Source organism: Hemibagrus wyckioides, linkage group LG28, assembly GCF_019097595.1.
Source record: "Hemibagrus wyckioides isolate EC202008001 linkage group LG28, SWU_Hwy_1.0, whole genome shotgun sequence".
Lineage (NCBI taxonomy): Eukaryota > Metazoa > Chordata > Actinopteri > Siluriformes > Bagridae > Hemibagrus > Hemibagrus wyckioides.
This window is the reverse complement of record NC_080737.1, coordinates 11,854,145-11,872,985: the sequence shown is the minus strand read 5'-3', so window position 1 is coordinate 11,872,985 and position 18,841 is coordinate 11,854,145. Positions and strand designations below refer to the sequence as shown.

At 35.9% G+C, this 18,841-nt stretch overlaps 1 long non-coding RNA gene across 2 annotated transcripts in view; it reads right to left on the bottom strand.

Moving 5' to 3' along the window:
• Nucleotides 1-17,297: 17,297 nt before the first annotated feature.
• LOC131348224 (uncharacterized) overlaps nt 17,298-18,841 on the bottom strand; it is a 91,347-nt gene continuing 89,803 nt past the window's right edge. For both annotated transcript variants that reach the window (XR_009203901.1, XR_009203902.1), the window contains exon 4: nt 17,298-18,290. This is a non-coding gene — a long non-coding RNA (uncharacterized LOC131348224). The remainder of the gene's footprint in view (nt 18,291-18,841) is intronic.

Genomic DNA, 18,841 nt, shown 5'->3' with positions numbered 1-18,841 from the left:
CATTTGCAGAACATTCAGATAACTAATGGTTCAGTTCTGGACCATATTTAACATTATCATCTGAACAATATAACATTATGGAATGACGTCATTTGTCAGCTTCTGTAGCACATTTGTTGATGTAAAAGAGTTTTTTTTCATAAATGACTGTGGTGTGCTCATAAAGGAAATGAAAATCCTTCAATCAGTTATGAAGTGAACTGATATTTGGTGCAAATACTAAAATTTATTATGATATATTTATGAGGAAAGTTGCTAGCAATCATGTAGTGTTATGGACGTGAATGTTTTGTATTCTGGTTATGATGAAAGCTTGTTATTCTCGAATATTAAGCATTGGATTTTCTCACCATGTCTTTTAAAAGTTAATAGGGTCTCAACCCAGAACTCTTGGTTTTAGACAGTAAAGCCTTTTTCTTTCCAGAGTCATTTTCTTTCCACTTCAACTTCACTAACACTCTGCAGTTAGGTAGATTATTTTCCCCTCACTGAGCACACAATGAACTGATGATCATTGGGGAAATAAAACACACATATAAATTTACGCAGCCTATATTACCCACGTATTTCTTGCATTTTTAAAAAACTATGTTTCCAGATTGTGTCAAGATATCTCCTGAATGAGTGCTGGAATATTTATCGGATTTATATGGAAATCCTTGCAACCGGCAGATGAATTGATGCACCCAACTTTCTTTAGAAATTGCTCCAACCAGAGTGAAGGTCACAGCAAGGACAACTGTCTAAAATGGTTTTTTTTCTTCTATAGCCTCCTTCCTATTTGAAGTATACTTTCTGGTATTTCTGGTATACAAATTACATTGACATGAAGGACAAGACTTGTAGGTAGCAGAGACATCCACATTGATACTGTTGGCTTTGAGTTTGATTTGTGTCTATTTATTACCGGGATGCTAGGTGGTTTAGTGGTTAGCACGTTTGCCTTGCATCTCCAGGGTGGGGAGTCTGATTCCCACCTCCACCCTGTGTGCATGGATATGCATGTTCTCTCTGTGCTTTGGGAGTTTGCTCCATGTACTCCAGTTTCCTTCCTTAGTCCAAAGACATGTTGTAGGCTGACTGGCATCTCTAAAATTGTCTATTTGTATGTGTGTGTGTGTGTGATTGTGCCCTGTGATGGGTTGGTAAACAATACAGGGTGTCTCTTCCATGCGTCTAAGGATAGGCTCCATCACCTTGTGTAGGATCGGCGGTACAGAGAATGGATGGATGAATATTTATACAGAATGTAACATAATTCAACCCCAGGGATGAGTGAAATGCAGGATACTCTTTTGTTTGTGCAGGTTGAGGGATTTTTGGGGATTGTCTTGTGAAAGCTGGGTAAAAGCGGTCCATGCTCAGAGTTAATGCACTTTAAGTTCTGCTAACTATTAGAAATTTGCAATAATTGCAAGTGTGACATAAACAGCTTTTCGGTACATTTTGCCGACATTCCAAAAGCAGACTGATTGAGGTACTCAGATTAAAGACTATCGATGCATTTGGCTTGATGATTCAATGTGCTTCTAATTGCAGCTTTGAGAGAATTCAAAAAGTCCATCCTGCTCTTCCTTTTAACTGCACCAGCTTATCAGATGTCTGCGCATGATGAGAAGAGAGGAGTGGAGAGCCCCTTCAGTAAGGGATGGGAGACCCTGCAGTGCCAGCGGTGCAGTCGCACACACTTGGCATTCTGCTGGCGGTCCATGTTGCTATGGTAACACCAGTGAGACTTTGTTGATTTCACATTTTGCATGCAAGATTCAAGTCTATAATAAACGATTTAATGGTATGTTTTTAACCGTATTACACAACAACGTACGCAACGAGCTTGAATATGTTTTATATCTGGGAGTTTTATATAAAGTTAGGGATCATGTACTGCATTTGAAAATACATGCATATTATTATTATTATTATTATTATTATTATTATTATTATTAATTGTTATATGAGACATTTAGCATCAAATAATCACTAGTAAGGTCTGTAATTTTACAGTCCGAAAATGCTCGGATTTTAAAATGTATTAGTCAGAGAAGGAGGAATATGGAAAAGGGTATTTTTTTTTAAATAGCATTAGAAGAGGAGAGAGGGATAATTCGAAGGCATAATAGAGAAGTATTAGCCAGCCAACAGGAAAAGGAGTTGCAGATTAGTGAGATGGCGGGAGGTTCAAAGAAAGATTAAAGATTAAAAAGTGTGTGTGGGCGAGTGAGAGGTAGAAAGTGAGAAGGGTGAGACAGGGGGCACTTTTTGGCACTACAGAGATCTGAGAAAGGAGTCGAACCAAAAAGAGGTGAAAAAGAGGGAAATTCACAAGTTAAAAGAAGGCAAGATGAGGGGGGAAAAAGAGAACAAAACAGAATTAAAGGCTCACCAAGCAAAGAGGCCAGGGAAAGGGAGGACTGACACACAACACACAAAGCCAGAGAGAGAGAGAGAGAGAGATAAAGAATGAGAAAGAAGGACAGAAAACTCCAGTGGAGGAAATGAACTGATGTAAAATGAAAATCTTGAAAACCCCAAGTTCATCAAACAAACATGCAATCCGTCAGAAAGACATCAGCCTTGGGGGGAAAAGTAAACTGCTGCACATGAAGTGAATGTGTTTCAAGTGCAAGATTAATTCTTTTTTTTTTGGATAGTCCATAGCAGTGGAATAGGGGGAGCTGTATTTGAATTTAGGTTAACTTTTAACAGGCTACAGCATGTCCAGATGTTACAGTACCAGACACACTGTAAAAGCAGTTTATTGGCTATGCTACTGCAGTGGAATGTGAGGGTTAATGTGTGTGTGTGTGTGTGTGTGTGTGTAGCTTAAGAAACGTGTAGTTACAGTTTTACTGCTTGCCAACATGACGCTTTTACATGTTAGTACCAGCTGACTGACAGATAGAATGACAATAAAGGAAGAAAAGTAGAAGACATTTTCACTGACATGTTAAGTGCTGGTTACAGGATCCCTAATTACAAAAAAAAGTGTTGACCTTGACAAATTTGAAACAAATGTTCAGAACATGATCTGCAATCCTGGAGGGGGAAAAAAGCAAGGTTGGAAATATGTGAATATTTAACAAAAAAAAAAGAAAAGAAATCAAGAATAGAACTGATTGCTCTAAACACCAGACGTATAATGTAGTATTTGCTATAAATACCACGGTCATTCCGCAATCATTCCCATATCCTTCTCAGCAAGCCAGTGTCAGTTTTTTAAGTAGCATTCTACTTCACTTCATCTTGTATCTCCTAACAAGCCCAAGTCTTTTAACTGAAGTGATTGCTAGCAAAAAATAAAAATAAAAAATTTCAAACACACCCACTTCAAAATTCAGTCAAATTCCCTGATAGACTTATAAGTAGGGACCCCAGCACCTGGGTGAAGTCCCATGCTGGGTTCCAACGGGGGGTTGTGGCACCAATCACTGGCTGCAAATGCTCATTTAAGGTAGACGAGACAGCAGTCACAGAACAACTTCCACATATGAGGTCCATGTGGTAGTGGCTCTTGCGTTCGGATGTCTTTCCTGGACTGGTAGATTACAGTTCTTAGTTAGCTATTCTGTTCAAGAGGTCATACCCAGAGACACTGCGAACTTGGCATATCGTGCCAAATCTCGTTATCTGTCAAGGAGGAGGCTGTCAGGGTGAAAGAACAGTAAGTGAGATCTGCAGGCATGGGGGCATCAGTAGATGCTGATACTGCAAGTAAGATGTCTGGCTGAATATGATTGGCCAACGTGAGAATATCTACCACATGTTAGCTGGCTAGAATTCTTAGTGAATATAGTTTAATATTTTTGAAGCGTATGACCTGGCTAAAATCCTGATGTCATCAGAGGAGACAAGGTGAGGAGGAGGGTGCATTTGAAATTCTTGCGCTTGAAATCATCTGTGTATCAGGGCAAAGCGAACATGATGTCAAGCATTGCACATGTATGACTCAGACTTGTGGCTTCCTGGCATAAACCATACCTTTGTCTAGAAGGTATCTCTGCGCTTCTTGCACTGTCCTTACCAGTTGTTTCTTGGAGCAGACTTGAATCAGGATTCAAGGATTCGAATCTGCCCTTCGGCATGATATTTTGACACTGACATGGTAATCAGTGGCTCTCCACTCATAAAGTGTGAACTACAGAGGTAATCCAACCAAAGTGTAAAGGACAAATTAACACGGAGGGGGAAACTCACTCCCACAAAAAAATAAATAAATAAATAAGTGGCAGGTAAATTATCAGCTTCAGAAACGACCAGTGAATAATATATATCGAAGGGGAACGTCTTCATACAAGGACGGTGAGTCACTAGCTGCTCCGTAATATGTTCATGTAATCCAAAATATGCACAAGAAGGTGAATGACTGATAAGAATGGCAGTATTTATAGAAAGACCTTCATTATGTGACCTCGCTGGAAAACCTCGGCATGTGTATGCATGTGCGCAAGCTGCTATTGTGACAGGCTAACATGTTGTTAATTAAGACCTGTCAACATAGAGCACATGAAAAAAAAAAAGAAGAAGAAATTCCTCATAATGCAAATTAATTAATGGAAAATATTCTTAAAATTGTTTCGATTCAAAGCACTGAAAAAAAAAAAAAAAACGTAAAGATTTTTCGCATTGTTTCTGGTGCATTTGTAATTTGTTAGCCATGCTAAAGGAGGTTGGTGATTGATTAGTTTTGCCTGATGATAGACTATAGGTGGGGGAGATCTCCGGTGGTTCTGGTGGTAAGGAGGGGTGAAATAGAACACTGCTTGCAAATTCATAACACGTGACATGACTCCCTTGCTTGTGAAAGTTACAGAGGTTAAGGTGAGAGATGGGGTAATTTTCAATGTTTATAGTTTCTCTAAGAATTCTATCGTATGGAATGAGCTTGTTCTTGCTTGTTCTTTGATAGTAATATTATAGTCTTACTCAGATCACATTTGTTTATATATCAGACATGTTTTTGCCTATTAAGTCTTGACCTGAAGTAAAAAAATAAAAAAATTCCGTTATTAATCATGTCTACCTCGACCATGACCACAAGCTCCACCTCAAACCTCCACAACCAGCAGCCTTTTTTTTTTTTTTTTGGAAAACCCCAAATAAAAGACTGCAATTATATCCAACTGGCTCTGCCATTATCATCGATGATGCCTGCAGGCAACCTTGGCTACTTTTACAACAACACACCATCTTAATGTATTATCATTTGCATAACAGATCTTTCACCAGAAAAACACCTTTCCACTTAAACAGTTACGTCTGCCTGGAAGTGATTTTTTTCCTTTTCACTAGTAACTGGTCACATGACACTATCTTATAACAATAGTGTTGATAGAGAGAGCTAGCGCTGAAAGGTGTTCAATGAACTGTTAAACAGCACTATAAATCATTATGTCCTGTATGTTTGTTTTTCACCTGTGAACACAAACAGTGTAGCGTTTATGTAGTTCTGTCCCATTAGCAATGAATGTGCTGTGAGAGGGATTTCTAATTACACACACACACACACACACACTGCATAGTCTTTCTTCTCTTTTTTCTTTGCTTAGTTAACATATACAAACAGTAATTTCACACAAACTAATTAGTTAAAGATGGCTGAGGTGATGTTAGGTTCTGGTGCTTTCAATATTAACTTGTGAATATTTAGTAACGTCAAAGAAGTCCTTGTTTCTTTGCTACTGGGCAAATATGAACACTTAAGCTACGTAAAGACTCACTTCATCCAAAGGTTTAGCTTCCTGCTACATTTTTAATGCCGTGGCTTGTTTATTAAAAGATATAATAACCGTGCAAAGAAGATAAAGACAATCAATAAAAATAAAAATAAAAAATAGAAGCAATGTAGTGAACACCAGAAAAGAGAAAAGTGGGCTGGTCATATGGAATAACCAAACTTCAATTTAAACCATTATTTGTTAAAGTCATTGTTAACATTCCAGACAACTCACAGCTTAGATCCATTTCATGCGTTTGGTCCGACTTCAGAAAGAAATCTGAAATTGGATGTAAACATATCTGCAGCCAAGTTTTATTTTTCTTATTCATCCCAGATTCATAAGGGCCAAAGAGAATAACGGCCGTCATGATCGCATGTCACTTACTGAAGTTTACAGCAACGGGTCGGACTTTTCAAAGTTATATATCTCTCCTTCTTATGCTCTGAGGTGGCGCATGCATGTTGAGATCTTCACACAAAATCAAAAAGTGCCTGAATGGCATGGTTTAAATGGTATGACATACAGTCATTGTGACCTATGCTTTTTCATGCCTCATGCAGTTCACCGTGTAAGAGCTAGTGAATATAGTCGGACCTAAAGCACAGCATCATCTGGATGGATCTGATGTACTGCCTACAGTTCCTAGAGTACTAGCCGTCCTGCAGGGACTGCTAGACATCAAGAGCATGTCAGTAAAGATGTGCAGCATGTCACAGTACAATGCATGGCATCTCATTAACTTGGCACAACCGGTGTTAAGATCCCAGCATGGGATCTCAGCTTTGTAGTAAAGTTTATCCCCTTTGGAACCCAAGTAGGATACAAACAAACGAGTCTCTCTATAGAGAATGTCTTGCAACTAATATGTTATGTGCATAACTAGTTTTCTAAAAATAAAAAAAATGAAATCACCAAGAAAAAGTCAGCTGTTGGTATGACGATGGTGCTTATAGCAAATATGGTCACTTCGGCTTTGTTGAAGTTCTCAGCATGCCAGACCTCCACACACTCATTCACACAAAAATGGCAACTTAGCATAACCAGACCACCTACTGGCATATTTTTAGGAGAAAGGGAAGAACCCACAAAAATACAGAAAAATACTTCAACCATAACTTGATCAGACTGAGTTCCCATGAGCTATGGGGCAGTAATGTTACCTTGTGGCACCACTGTGCTGCCCTGATGCTTGTTTTTAGTATCTAATACAATGAGACTGTAGGCTAGTGAAATACACGTACATTTAAGAGACACCGTGAAGCTTTTACCTGAATATGGAGTCATGGATAGATGAAGCAGACACCCTGGTTCGAGATTATTATTTGATTATGTGACTTTATGTACTTTGGTATTTTCTGTCAGAGATTATGTTTATATATAATAATGATTTTATTTGTTCAGGATAGGAACCTGGCTCCACTATATTTATTAATAAACCTTTCATTAAATCTTTCTTAAAGTAAATCCAATCTATTCATGCAGTAAAAGTAAAAGCCATAAATAGAGTTTACATAACGTTTGCAGATGAGATTGGAAATTAGTTCTGTTTTCTATCTGATTATGGCTTAAAAAATAGCACACCATAATAAATAAATTGCCACCTAGCAACCTCAGTTCCATCCATCCATTTTCTGAACAGCTTTTCTGAACCTAACCAAGGCCGTGGGGAGCCTGAAATCTATCCCAGGGGACCTGAGGCATGGCACTGAGGAATCGGCAGGGTGCCAACCCATCACAGGGCATATCACACTCACACTATGGACATTTTCATAATGCTAATCAGCCTACGACACATTTATTTGAACTGGGGGAGGAAACTGGGGTATGTGGAGGAAACCTCAGAAGCACAGGAAGAGCATACAACCTCCACATACGCAGGGCAGGAATCAAACCCTCAACCATGAGGATGCTTCATTTCTATTCACTTCTTTCCTTGGATTTTGATATCCTGCTGAATGCTTTCCTTTCACTGGCTCACTATTGCACCATCCGCATAAATTAGGAGGCGTTTAATGTTTATGGCGGTTAATAGGAGCGTGTTGCCATGACATCATTTGTCATGTGACAGTTTCATGGATCAAGTTTCATGAAAAGTCGTTCATACTTCATTCCAGGCACTTAAACCTGCACTTGTTTCTATGCAGCTTTACATTTACATCTACATTTCCTTCAACATGTATGACAACTAGAAACATGTTGGCATCTCATCCATTTTTCATCTTCTGCGCCAAATTACTGTATGTACGTATTCAGATTTCAGATTTTCGGATTTTAACAGGAAATTCTATAGTCTTGCTATGATAAGCAGACATTGCAGGTGTCTAATGTCAAAGATTGATCAAGACACGGCTCTTATTGACATACCCATGATCTCATCAACAGTATTTACATATAGTATTATGAATAATAAATTGAGTATTTTTTTTTTTGATAACCTCAAAGGTTGTATTTGAGGGTATTTGAGGCTTTTTTTGTGTTTCTTATCCTTTGTGTGATCTGAAGCAGGTTATTGAAAGTTAGAAAAACCCAAATGAAAACAGAGATAACATCAGCACTCTTTGCCCACTCTCTTTGCTTGACAAAAAGGAAAAATAATAAAACGCTGCCTAGTGCAGATTTTTAATATCTTTGATTTGGCGCTGCATTCCTTTCTGTTATTCTTGGTGTTATATCCAATAGCTAAAGGCCTGAAAAAACTATTTTTGGGCAAATAATACTCGCTTGGTCTGTCTTACTTTAGTACCGTCAACATGAAGAACAGGAGAGCTTTATGGTCTCTGATGAACTCAAATACTTCCAAATCCACAGCTAAAGCTATATTTGTAGCTCTGTTGTAATTGACCCCAGGTTGAACGCAGGTTGGATGTGGATTTGCTCATGGGAATGTTCGGAGAAGCCGTGTACATCTCTATCAGCTACAGACAAAAGAGCAGGATTTACAGCAAGGCCTGATTCTTTTTACATAATTTCAATTGTAAACATAAAGCTCCGTGACTTCTCATAACAGCACTTTAAGTCCTTTTGTTATAGTTACAAGGCCAGTGGACACAAAATGCTCGAATGAGATTGCCAGTAATGTATGTTCAGCACTGACATTTCCTTTTATTACTCAATAATACACATTTTATTGTAAGGCTACTCTGGTGCCTTCACTACTCGTGTAAGATAAACATGGGGTTTATTGTGTGTGTGTGTGTGTGTGTGAGAGAGAGAAAGAGAGAGAGAGAGAGAGATGGAAGTGTTGAATGTGACCTTTTACTTGCTGGCTAGATAAATCGTTCATAATCTAACTACCATAGACATTATACAGTAAATAAAAGGGTGAAATAGAGTCTCTTTACCATGAAAAAGTATGCATTACACCTTCTATACATTCTAAACCATAGCTATTATGTTATACATTATACACTTCTGTGCCTCAGGGCTGTTATATAGATTCGGAAAGGCGTGGCAGCTGCTGCTACACCCTGGCTGCTAGATTATAGATAAACACTAAATCATAAGGTTACATGTTTCTCACAAGCTCTAGTTAAATGGGATCAAGGCATGGTAGTGGAATTAATGAAGTCAGTATTTGAAGAGAAGAATACCTAAATAATATATATTCGAATAAAATATTTACCAAAAATTGTAAGCTTTCTAGACTTTCTTATGAGAAGCTATTTATTTATTTATTTATGAAAATGACAGTGAAAATATGTGAGAGGTTTAAGACTATGTAGCGCCAAAATGTATTGAAATGTAAAGGTTTATATATATATATATGTGTTGTAGCCTGAAGAGACGAAAAATCCCACAGACAAATTTTGGCCAACAGCCAAAAAAAAAAGACGACGTATCTGTTTTTAGGTCATTTGTTTCTTTTCATACTCTGTATGTTTCGTCTTCGTCATTTGTCCCAACTTAAATACAGCATAAATACATTTCAGCAAATTGTCATTAATTTCAGTTTAACCTTACCTAGTTTTTCTGGAAAGTAGCCAATTATAACAAAGTAAATTTCAATTCATTCAGTCTGTGTAGGTGTCTAAAACGTACAATAATTTCCTCACACAGTGAATGTCATGGAAATGGATGTAAAACTGAGTAATTTAATTTGTCATCTTCTCAAAATACCCGTGGAAACGGCGGCGATGCTGCAGATGAAATGAAATCTTTAAATGCAATTTTCTCCCGTTTCATATTTAGTTCACTGTTCACTTAAAACTTCAAAAATGCTGTAACTAAACGTTTTCAGATCTGTGTAGACAATATGTGACAATTTCACCAGGACTTTTTGGTCTGTATTATCAGAGAAACAGTGTTGAAATCAGCCATGTATTTGGCCTTGTTCATATTTTAAACAATAATAAGATAGAAAAGTGTAAAATCCTAATTAAAATGGGAAAGCGTGAGATCTTTACACATGTACTCAGTAGACGGCTGAAATTCTTGAGTAGATTTGCCTACAATTACAACACAGCATATTTAAACATAATAGGAAAATGAATTTAACTCCATCAAGACTTTCAGTTTTTCCATTCGAAAGATTAATTACCAATTAATTTTAACTGAATTATGTGAATATATGATAAGTTATGAATGTTATGTCTAGGATTGGGATTAGAATATTATGCACATTATTTTCTAATAGGTTTGTTTATACAAACATAAAAAAAAAAAAAAATCTTTATTTCCATCCATCACTTTACATTTCTACCAATTTTTCTTGATTTAAAGATTTAATATTCCAGGACTGAGGAAATGGATTCATTAAAGGAAACAGGGTGGCATGTTTAGACTCACACATGATTTATGCCTAAAGGTTATTCAAATAAGCTGTGGTGGGGCTTTTTTTAGTAAAAAGTAAAAATAAGTAAATGATATGTAAGAAGAGAACATTTGTGCGAAGATGGTCGTTTGTTAGATGATTCGAAATTAATACTGATTTATTTAGATATTTTAATTTATTAAGCCTTTCATACAGAGTTATTTACTCTTATGGAGTCAACTCAAGGCTTGTTTTGAAAAAAATAAATATTTGAGGAAAATGTAAGATATAAGAAATCACCTTTGAATTACTCAATATTATTATTATTATTATTATTATTATTATTATTATTATTATTATTATTATTATTATTATTATTGTGCCAGGCTCCACTAATTACTTATATTTGTTTTGGGATTTTTTTCATCCTTGCTTTTATGTTGTACCAGTCCTAAATTAAATTGTTGAAGAAAAAGAAAAAAAAGACATTTTTTTTGTTTTCTTGCAAAACATTACAAATTTCGTACATTAAAGATTTGATTTTTGTATTCTTTTATTTATTTATTTATTTTATTTTTTTGTATTATTTTTATTTTTATTTTATTTTAAATGAACAAGCATATACTTTTTTAACATATACTATTTAGACAAAATCTTAATTAAAAAAAAAAATAGCCAGGGTTAATAAAGTTAATATTTATTTATTTGCTTGTTTGTTTATTTATTATGTTTAATTAATAAGAATAATTTCAATTATACTCAATTGTTCTGTATTATACATAAAACGTCTAATTTTACCAATGTGATAAAGATAAACTGATAACTGATGAAGAAACTGTGGAGAAATCCAAGTATATAGAAATCTCATAAACAGTATTATTAACTCCTACACAAATCCTCTAACATACAACAGCCATAGAACAAATGTGGCACATGTACAAGTAAAATGTACAAAAACGTATAAATAAATTTGAAGATTCTTCATCCTGCTGGTCTGGAAACAAATCTAAGCTATAGCTGATAGATACATAGAATTTATTTACATGGAGTGTGATCACAGATGCTGGAGCAGGTAGTCTTGCTGTCTCATGTTCATTTCTTAATTCACTGTTAAAACTAGAGTGAATTTCCTGATTATGCAGTTGCACATTTTTTGATCATATAGTACAGTAACAGAAGCGAATTATTCATAATCGCCCTCTCCGGTGTCACCCAGATGAGACTGGCTTCCATTTTGAGTCTGCTTCCTCTTCCTCTTATTATCTCAGGGAGGTTTTCCTCACTACTGTCACCCCTGGCTTGCTCATTAGGGATGAATACATTTAAAATGTATATCCTGAATGTATATCTTTCTGTAAAGCTGCTGTGTGACAATAATCATTGTTAAAAGTGCTACACAAATAAAAAAAAAACATTGAATTAAATTGAATCTTCTCCTTGTGGGTCCATGTGGGTTTCCTCTGGTTTTTAGAGTAGTTTCCTCCCACCTCCCAAAAGCTGGTTTGTAGTCAGTCGTCAATGAACAAGACAGGACTGGGAAAAATTCAATACACTTGGCAAAGTTGGTGATGTTTGGATTTTGTTCAAATGTATTTAAATCCAGTGATAAGAAAAGACACACTCGACTCTAGACTCACCCCTAACTCCAAAACTCAACATTTCATACAAGTGAATTGTGTAAAATCTTACAAAATGGTAGTATTTATTTATTGATTTGCAAACATGTTGTGTATAATCTACAGCACATGGCTGGTTTCCATTTTTTAAGATCCAGTATATTCGCTCAAAGGAGTGTCCATAGGTGTACATGACAATATACACAACAGCCTTACAAAAATTGTCTATGGTTAGAGAGCTCAATTGTACCAGAGTGTCTATCAAATCCAAGGATGAGAACTACTCTTAGAAAATAAAACCATTAAAAAAATATAATAAAATAAATAAAAACAACAACAACAACAACAGTAATAATAATAATAATAATAATAATAATAATAATAATAATAATAATAATAATAACAATAATAATAAAGAAGAAGAAAGAAAAGGAAAGCAAAATAGACAGCACAGTAAGACAGATGCACACGGAGTCATTAGGTTGGAAGAGAAAAGACGAGTGTTAGTTGAGTTTAAAATTAAGGAAGGGAGATGTATGTGTGGAGATAGAGAGAAAGGACAGTTTTTTCTTGGACTTCTGAATCTAACTGCAATTGAAAATAATGTTAGAAGAAAAGTGACGGCTCTATAATTAGTTATGGATTGATGCAGCATCATTCCTGTTAGAACAAATACAAATGAATCTATTAGAATGAAATTGGAAAAGGAATTGAAACAGTATTTTTATTTTATTTTATTTTATTTTATTTTAAAAGCAAAAGTTATTTTTATCAACTGGAAATAAACCCTTAGCACATATCTGGCTTCAGCAAAAACAGTTTCAGTTTAAAATAATATCAAGTATCGACTGGAACAAAATCTGATTTGATCAAATAAACACAGCACACATGGCAGTAAAAGGAAAAGCAAGCAACAGAGGAACAGGCTGTATTTCAGAAGATTTTTCTCAATAAAGATTAGTTGAAATCCCCAAATTCATGGAAATGGAGAGGTCTGGAGATTAAGAGGAGCCTAGACCACAGGTGTGTGTAGAAATGTCCTCCTCTCAAACTAATGTGTAGTTGGAAAAATAAATGAACAAAAGGATTGGACTGAGAAGGTACACCTAAGAGCTGGGAGAGTTTTTCTGAAGAGATGGTGATGAAACCGGTGAAGATTAAACTGCACGAGGACGACGAGAGCACGTGGAGCAGGTGACAGGCAGCTAGAAATATGTTTGCTTTTGGTGAGACTGTGAAAACAACAAGGCTTGAAAGTGCAAAATAGAAGTGTCTCTTTTCTTAATACTTCAGGTTCATCTTGCTCTCTCTACTTCTTTCTCTCTATATCTTTCACACACACACACACACACACAAACACACAAACACACTGATTATTTATCTCTCTTTCCCCTCATTAAAAGTGAGGTAAAGTGTTAGCAAATAATCTACTGTTCTATGTTTCATCTCTGGGCTAAGTTGAAACTCTAAACTCTTCCTGTGCAGGTTCCTTTTCATGAGAGCTAATAAGCTTAGATCTGTCAGGTGCTCAGGTTTGGATCTCCGGCTTCGGCCCACGGTAATCCTGGCTTTGATGATACACAGTGTGCTGAAAGGAAATGAAGGGTCTTGTGAAGGACCTACCACCCGCCCTACACGGGAACAATGAGAGCAGCACTGGGGTATTTTTATTTTATAGGCTTCAGCATGAGCTGGTCCACTTAGGAGGTAGTTAATATAGGCACATGAACATGCACAGATATGTACATGGCCGGCTCATACGTAACATTGTGTACCAGTTTGTCTCAGGTGCATGGACACACACACACACACACGCACAGACATTTGGGTAGAGTGGGGCTTGAACAGACTCAATCAATACCGTCTCCACAGAGAGCAGCTGTTGGCCAGGATGTTGAGCAGCACTCTGCTGTCGCCATGGTGACAGCGCCGGCTTCGACAGCTGGACGAGGATGGTGTATGTGCGTGCGTGCATGTGTGTGTGTGTGTTTGTGTGCATGCATGTGTGTGTATGTGTTGATGATTAATCTGTGTGCACCACTTACCACTGCAGTGTATGTCCTCATCCCCCATGTGCCATATTGCTTCAGCTAGAACAGAGAGAGAAGCCGGAGCTTGTATAGACTCTAAATGAATTTAGGGTACATATCGATCTAATCAGCTGCAACCTTGTATGCAGAAACTGCTGAAACAGCACCATGGTGTGCTCTGTGTTCACTACAGCAGCCTACACCGATCAGTGATCCTGCGTTTTCGGCTTTGTTTCCGTTCAGAAGCCGTGTTGCAGCAACACGACCGATTTCTGTACAATTGGGCTAATTTGATGTTTGGTGATTTGTTCGTTTTTATTTCATTAGCAACAGCAGTGTTGTGAGATTTTTCTAAATTTCTTAAATGCTCATGCAAAAGTGCACATGCAGCAGCTAACAGAAAGCAGCCTGACATCTTGATAAACACCATAAACTCTCATCCAGGACAGTGTTTGCTTAACAGGCATAAATTTGATGAAAATGTTTGTTTTGCAATGTTGTGAGATTTAGCAGCCTGATTTAAAATTTAGGAACTGCTATTGCTTTATTTAAAAAATTTTTTTTTTAGAATAAATAAATAAATAAATAAAAAAGCCCAAATAAATAAATAGATCAGTAGTTTTTTTTTTTTTAATTGGAGAAAAATAAGCATGTAAAATCTATATAGCGTTATATTAAACGTGTAACTCGTCTTTTAATTTACGTCTTATATCTGCATTATATTTTATAGACCATACTCACGTACCTTCTATTTCTGAGGCATCTAAATCCAGACAGCTCAATAAAAGATATCAGATTCAGAAAATATGCTTCTTGCATTCTATGTATAGTCATTATTGATTAATATGTGTAATATTTCTCAATTTGGAAATTCAATCAACCTCTAACTCCACGGGTAACATCATGATAGAAGCAAAACTCTTACACTCATTACTGTCTCGTGTCTAATAAATATCGACGTGAACGTCGAATAATATACACTGAATTTTTGATGTAAAAATTTTTTATAAAAATGTAAATCACAAAAAAGAGAAAACTTTCTACTTGCCTCAAAGCCTTAAATGACACTGAGAGTAAATTTTGTATTTATTTTTTAAATATATTATTGTTTGTTGTTAAATGGGATTTGGAAAGAGAAATTTTGGATAAATGATGTGTGCTTCATCTCTAAATCTGTAGGTCAATGGAAACGTTTTATTCATATAAATATTAAGCTTGTTACCTTATTATTATTATTCAGTTCTACTAGCATTACAATTCATTCAAAAACTATAGTAGGTGAGTGAAATGAAAAATGAAATGTGTTCGTTCTTTATTCTTAAATTCAAATTTATAAATTCATAAAGTGATCCAATTTATAAAACTCAAATTCGAATTTATGTTTCAGTCTTCAAACAAAACTTTTCATTTTCATTTGTCCTCATAGAAAACCCGATCCCAGAGCGCCAAACCTCAACTTTTTAAAATAATTTTTTATTATAAAAGCGCCCATTAGCATGGAATGAACATGCTAGCACTGAAAACAAACCTCTCAATAAACCTTTGTCGAAGTGTTTAAAGCGAGAATGTTGTAGAGATCAAATACGTTGAAAATATCATTTAGCCTTGACTAGCACTGTGTTGGTGGAGTGTTAAAAGCTTACGCGAATAAGCTAGAACAAACTTGCATCCTGATAAATCTGATTTTTTGAATTCCAACAAGTACAATTCCTAAAGTCCATCAAGCCGGAGGGATTGTGTCGGCTTCAATTCAATTCAACTCATTTGTATAGCACCTTTTATAGTGGACATTGTCTCAAAGCAGCTTTACAAAAGTAGAGAAACAGAGAAAGGAGAATAAAAAAATATGTTAAATTAAATTATTAATCTATTTTAATCCCTATTTTATCCCTAATGAGCAAGCCTATATTAGCTTCAGTATAATGAAATGATTCAGAAGGCTTTTTCCCTTTTAATTAAATCATTTGTAAGTTTTATTGTCTCATATCTTACAAATGAACAACAATGACACAGTTTTATTTTTGGTTCGTTTCTCCTTTTTTTTTTGTTGTTGTTGTTGTATAAATTCATTAGTAGGTAATCCCTCTGACTTCCGGTCAATCGGGTTGTTTGATTCCAATTCTTCTGAGCCTTTTGGAAAGAAATTTTTTATACATTACATATCATTTTGCATATATTATATATTAATGTGTGGAAACTCTTAATAATCTGCAATCCTGACCATGTGTCCAGGCACAGAAACAAAGCATTAAAACATGACATTCAAGTCACCATATTCTCATTCTGTATTAATGCTTTCATGGTGATTTATTAATCCTTATTCTTAATTTATCTTAGCATAGATCTGTATTTGTTTTTCATTTTAATATTATGCTACTGCAACAGAACAATCTATCTATCTATCTATCTATCTATCTATCTATCTATCTATCTATCTATCTATCTATCTATCTATCTATCTATCTATCTATCACAGAATAATGTTAAAGTGTCATTTAGGCTAGGTGACAATTTATTGGTATAATACTGTAAAAACACAAATGACATACTGCTAATATTTGTGGAATGTACCATTAATCTACTGCTTTAAAATAATAATAATAATAAAAAAACAGTTTCCCTTGGCATTTAGAAAAGAGTGGTTGGTTTCAGAATTTGCATCGGAAAATGAAATTAAATAATGAAATAATTATCGTGCTTGAAGTCTACTGTAAGATGAGTTCAGGTCATCTGGGAGAGTTGAAGTAAAATTTTGATTATTTTATTTAAATTGCCGAGAGACAATATGCAGAAAATCAAAACTATATTGATGAATTTTTATTTATTTTATTATTTATTCAAAGGGGAATTTCTCAGGATGTCAATTCACTCCAGCACACAGTATAAAATATGGCATATGTTAACAAAAGTGGTTTTTGTTAGTGCTAATTAAAACAAATACAAAAATGGCCCCAAATTACATTATAATTTGTGTTACTCTACATTGTCTCCAAGCACACCTTTTGTAATGTAAATAATCTTTAATAATACTGCAAGTCATTAGGAGAAGTCAACAGTCGTGTTTATGATTCATTTTTCGCTCAGGATTAGTCCATGCCTTCATTAATCATATCCATTAATAAATTTGTTCATCACTCGCTCCTAATGATGGACCTTAGTGTATATTGCTAGCTAATCATTTCAATTTTACATTTTGCTATAGAATCCATGGAAAGAAAAACACAGACACGTTTTTGTTTGTTTGGTTGGGTTTTTTTTTTTTTTACCTTGAACGTAAAGAGGTCGTTTCAATTCTATTAAGTCAGTTCAGTTCATACTTTATTTTATGACAACTTCAGAACATCCAAATAAAAACAGGAAACAAAACAAGAAAAGGGAATGAGTAAAAATTCTGAGAGGCTGAAGGGGAAAAGGGAATACAGTGCAATGAGTACACGGAGTAAGAAGGAGGGAAGGAAGGAGAGAGGGAGGTGTTTTGCCTCACATTCCACTATCATTTGCCCCCTTGAAGAAAAAAAAAGGAGGGAAGAAAAAAAAGGAGGGGGGGGGATGTATGCCATACACACAGGGCTACTGTCTGGTTTCTATGGAAACCGCAAGGCTATTATCGTACCTTGCCATTCATTATGAAAAGACTTTCGTTGACGGAGAGGGTTGGATGGAGGGGGGTTAAGTAGAGAGAGAGAGAGAGAGAGAGAGAGAGAACGAATGCAAGAAGAAACCTTTTCGGAGCTCACAGCTGGGAAAGAAGATCGTTGGAACAGTCGAAGAGATTAGAGAACGAAATGATTTTAGTGACTATAGCAAAGATTAAGTCATGCAAACATTTTTTAAAATAGTTAGACCATTTCTTCTCCTAATTCACAGACGATTCAACCAAAAAAAAGCTGACTGGAGTTACTCCACAGCCATGAAAAGAAAAAAAGGGGCTCCTTTAATAAGACTCGGGAGATTTAACGTACTATAGACTTGTCATTCTTTGTTCCTTCTTTGTAAATGCTGAACAGGTGGGCTTTGACCAGTCCCTCGCTTCTCTGGACGATGGAGGCCACGCTGCCTCCTGGGATGCTCAGTCCAACACACAAAAAGCCAGAGGACTGAGAGAGAGAGAGAGAGAGAGAGAGAGAGAGAGAGAGAGAGAGAGAAAGCGACAGACAACATGATAGAGAGAGAGAAGCTGCAAAAGAAAAGAAAAAGTTTAGCAGAGAAAAGCACCTTTATAACACACACCTATGCTTCATCTACACCCATTTTATCTTATCTAGAATTCTTGAATATAATACGAATTATGTTAAAAAAAAGTTCACCCTGGTGAAGGAGGAAACGTCACCATTTGTGTAAAATATACTTATTTGGAGCCACAATAAAGTGTGTAAGTTTAGTTTAGATTAGCAATACAAGTAATGTTCATATCAATAAAAAAGATCGGTGGATGTACCTGAGTAGAGAGAGAAATCGTAGAGAAAAAACTCCAGACTAATCACTAGGTGATATCCTGCTATACCTTGAGGAAGCAATCTGCAACCTGATACTATTCATGCTATTCATGCGACACTGGGATAATTAGCGACAGCATAAACATGATCATTCCCGTGTGTGAAGCGTTACAATTACCGTCTCTTAAGCAAACGTATACGCAGCAGGAAAAACATCACAGACATGTCTCTAATTGTCCTGCCTCTGCAGTGGAACACGCCACTTAATATCATCGTGCGTGCAAAAAAAGCG